At 48.7% G+C, this 4,382-nt stretch overlaps 1 long non-coding RNA gene across 1 annotated transcript; it reads right to left on the bottom strand.

Annotated features, from left to right (window-relative positions):
• Positions 1-356: 356 nt before the first annotated feature.
• Positions 357-4,068, bottom strand: LOC115032306. The gene is made up of 4 exons (XR_003837956.1): positions 4,015-4,068; positions 3,835-3,890; positions 1,698-1,903; positions 357-713 (listed from the first exon to the last, which is right to left on the bottom strand). It is a non-coding gene; the product is annotated as an uncharacterized LOC115032306 (long non-coding RNA).
• Positions 4,069-4,382: the final 314 nt, after the last annotated feature.

The following is a 4,382-nucleotide window of genomic DNA, read 5'->3' as shown; positions in this document are numbered from 1 at the left end:
GCTTTGTAAACAGACTGATTCGGGAAGGGGGAGTAGACAGGCCTGGTGGACAGCAGCCTCTCACCTTCAACATCCAGAGCTTTAGAGAGGTCTGCATGCTTTGCAAGGGAATCTAAGGCATGCATTAAATCCGAGAGTCAGGAAAGAAGAGGCCAGATAAGAGACATCTGTTTGAAACCCATTGCAAGCCCTGTGTACTATACTTCACAACCGATTCTCACATTGATAAGAGGGTCTGAATGTTCATTTTGACTACACATAACTTTTATCTTGCATATAACTGGGAACCCCGTTCCCACATTAGAAGTAACTTACAGACCTACTGCCTGAGGATATTTGTATAATAACAGGGCCTCTTTCGGGTCTTGGCTCCGAGATGAACAAAAAGGGAAGAGACAACGGTCTCACCAAAAAAAGGGACCACGGCCATGTGTAGCAAATTTACTGTAGGAACCGTGCCCAGCATAAAGAACCGCATCACTTGGAACATAGTAGAGGCATTTGCCAAGAGGGATATTAATGAAACCAGCGCTTCCCATGCTAGCGTGCTTCCTGTAGCTGTAGCTCAAGCTGCATCATGGCGTGAGCTGTTCGCTTCAGAGCAAGATGGTCAGGAGCGAGTATCGTGAAGCAACCCCACCACGACTTAGACACGACCAATGTGTCATGGTAAACATTAGGGGATTTCTACCCCACCTCTGATCATTTCGTTCCTAAAAAAAAAAAAAAAAAAAAGACACCAAACATTTACATTTATAATAAGTCTTAAAGGCATTAGTGCTGGGCAGTCATCAACTCTCTATGCTGTTTTGCCTACTTCCCTGAGATATAACTTGCCGTGTTCCACCTGGGCCACCCCCCACATCTTGAGGTGGCCAGCCCTCAAGGTCACACTCTCAGGATCCACCTACCCCATGGCATCTTCTCCCTTCCTCCTCACCCTTTCCTCCTTGTCTCTGCCTCAGACCCCAAACCCAGGAAATGGAAGCCCCACCTACCTCTCTTCTGCCCAGCTACAAGCTGTAGGCATCTTTATTAACCAATGGTTTTAAACCAAGGAGCAAGGTTTGTGCAATAAAAGCTGTCATAGGGAGGCCCCTAGACCCTGGGATACAGAACTTAGACTAACAATACACAGCAGCAGACCAAACCTCAACCCCTATGACCTCCACAAGAGCCCATGTAAAGAACTGGCTTCCTGAGGACAGAAGGAAAACAATCTGGGGAAAATAAGATAAAATGGAAATTATATATAAAATGAAACATATAACATGGAAGCCAGGAGAGAGGGACAATCCTAGAACAGTCTTTCAAAAATGTTAGGACTTAAAGTGTTTTCACAGGATCTCATTATGTAGATTTGTTGTGGAGTCCAGGCTGGCCCAGAATTTATGATCCTTCTGCCTCTGCCTCCCATGGGCTAGGGTTACAGGCCTGTGCCAGCCACCGTGCCCAGCCCTCCTACTTTACCTAGGAGAACTGAATGAGCCCTTAGCTACCATCAGCAAGATTTCAGGGTGGGGGTGTTGGCTGGAAAGCCAAGCAAGGTGGCACAGTCCTTCAATTCCAGCGCTCTAGATGCAGAGATAGGCACATTTCTGTGAGTTTGGGTTCAGCCTGGGCTACAAGAGACCTTGTCTCAGAAAACAAAACGAGGGGGGCTGGGGAGGTGGCTCAGTGAGTAAAAGAAGGCTTACTTTGCAAGCATGAAGACCTGAGTTCGAATCCCCATATAAAAGGATGGGCATGATGTCATGTGACTTCAATCCCAGCATCGGGGGATGGAGACAGGTGCCACCATTTCTACCGCCATCTTCACATCAAGTTGTGCTCTGTTCTCCTTCAGGGCTCCCCATAGCTGGATGTTATGTCTGAAAAACTGAGTCCTGTGCATTCAGGAACCCTTGGGAGGCAAACAGGCCTATCAGAGTGCACAAGGCAAGTTTCAAGGCAGACATTCACGTAGTTGAGGCTCTACTGGGAAGGGATTTGAGGAGAGGTCCATGCTGGCTTGGTTTCTCTTTTTTGTCAGTTTGTCACAAACTACAGTCACCCGGGATGAAGAAGTGTCTCCATCAGATTGCCCTTAGGCAAACCTGTGGGGCCTTTTCTCCATTGATTGCTGATTAATGTGGAAGGGCACAACCCGCTCTGAGTGGTTCCACCCCAGGACACGTGGCCCAGGGTTGTATAAGAAAGCAAGCTGAGCAGGTCACGGGGAGCAAGGCTGCAAGTAGAATTCCTCCATGGCTTCTCCCAGTGGTGCACTGAGGTCTGTAACCTAAAATTAGTGTTTTATCACAGAAATAAAAGTCATCTCTGGACAAGATCCCTCCCCTCAGTTGTGGGTAAGTTGTGGAAAATGACAGAGGGCACCCCAAGATGCAGGGGTATGACAGCTGAATGTCATTCACACGTATGCTATGGTCAATGGAAAGAGAAATTTCTAGAACTTGCAGAAAAGTCTGGGTGGGGGTAGGGGGGGCTTGCCCTGCTTCCCTCCCATGTCATTCTCCTGTCTGAGCCCCTTGTAATCCACATCCAATTCCCAATGAGAATTTGAGGGTGCTGGGGTGCAGTCCATGTAGAAAAGACTCCCTGGTGGGTAGAGAATAAGGTAAGGAATAGTAGAGAGAGGACAGGACAAATAAGAGCCAACAGACCCACAGAGAGATCTACCGGTGTCCCGTCCCCATAGAAAGTTCCGTGTATATGTAATATATACAGTCTTTCCTCCATATCTCCAAATATAAAGCAATGGGATTTCACGAGGTGCCTTGGCGTTTCTATCCCTCACCAGCGCTGCCACATTCCTGCCCCGAAACCCCACTAATGTGTCAGCCAGTCCTCACAGGACCCCCAAGGCTGTGAAGACCTCCCACCCCACCCACGATAAGGGGCCTGCTATGGAAACACCAGAGCCAGGATTTGAACCCACGCCTTACCATGTGCTATGGTGCTCTCCTCTTTTAACTAGTGAGCAGTCTAGCTCAAAGGTTAGACACTGTTCAACTCAGTGTCTGGGAGACTACCATACTCTGGGTGGGTGGCAGAGTGACAGGAGGCACTGTCAAAGTTCCTGGCATCATCTTGGCCATAGAGGGTGCATGAATGAAGGAGCATACCCATGTCCTGAGCAGATCTCATGTGTGGAGTCAGGTATGATTTCATGTGTAGCTAAATAGCATTCTGGTTTCTTTTTTTCCTCAACTTACAACCATGTTTAACCCACGAGCCACATAGAAACAGAATGGGCTTGTTGTCTAGTGCCACTTGGGATTGACTACACACACACACACTCACTGGATCTCTGTAGGCTTTTGGCATGGTTCCTGGATGAGGCAGGCATGTTAGAGGCATGTTTCCCCACATTCACTTGTAAAGGGAACCTCCGAAGCTGGGTCTTTATAAATGCAATTAGCTCAAAGGAGGCCCAAGGAGGAGAGGACACATCCAGGAGAGAAGGCAAGCATGGTGACCTGCACTTAACAACTGGGCCACTGGGGAGACAGACAGGCCAATCCCTGGAGCTCAACAGCCAGCTAAGCCTAGCCTAACAGACAAGCTCCAGATAAAGGTGAGAGCCTGTTTCAAAAACAGGTGGACAGCACCTTAGGAATGACACTCAAGAGTGTCCTTTAACCTCCACATGCATAGCAATAGGTGTATACATGTGCACGCACGCACACGTACACGCACACACACCACATACAAAAACACAGGTTAAGCCCAAGTATTACCGATGCTGCTACAGGCTAATAATGGAAGACTTGCCAGGAGTTTTTAGACATTACAAGAGGCTGGAAGGGGTACCTCCACCACCCCGAAAAGTACCTGGAAGACACCTTGATTCTGAGCTCCTGGTCTCCACGTGGGTGAAGAATACATCTCTGTTGGTGAAAACCGCGTGCATTTATGGTTATTAGTGACAGCAGGCCTAGATCCCACTTGAGAGCTCCCCTTGGAGTTGCTTTGCACTCTTTTCTCCCCAGGAGTTTGATTCAATAAACTTACAGGGGCTGATGGGATCCCAGTCAGCGACCTCAGGCCTCCATTCCCCTTCCTCCTCCAGCAATGTTAAGTTTCTGTAGAAAACTCCAGCCAGTCCTGAGTTAAATTGGCAATTATAGGATGCTTGCCTTCCTCTTTCTCTCCCTAGCCTCCCCCACATAAATTGTTTCCGCCTCTCACTGAGAGCCAAGCCCATCCTTCCCTGGCTGGAAAAACTCACCCCTAACCAACCAGCAAAACACCGATCCCAGAACTCAGGGCTTCTGTTTTCCGAGGGACGTACAAGCTGAGTGGGGAACACAGGCGGCCTGGTTGTGATGGAGGTGGGACCTTGTGCTCTCTTGGCTGGCACCAGGCCTGACCCGTGGGAG

The sequence above is a fragment of the Mus caroli genome, chromosome 11 (assembly GCF_900094665.2).
Source record: "Mus caroli chromosome 11, CAROLI_EIJ_v1.1, whole genome shotgun sequence".
Classification (NCBI taxonomy): Eukaryota; Metazoa; Chordata; class Mammalia; order Rodentia; family Muridae; genus Mus; species Mus caroli.
This window is presented reverse-complemented; position numbering and strand designations above follow the sequence as displayed.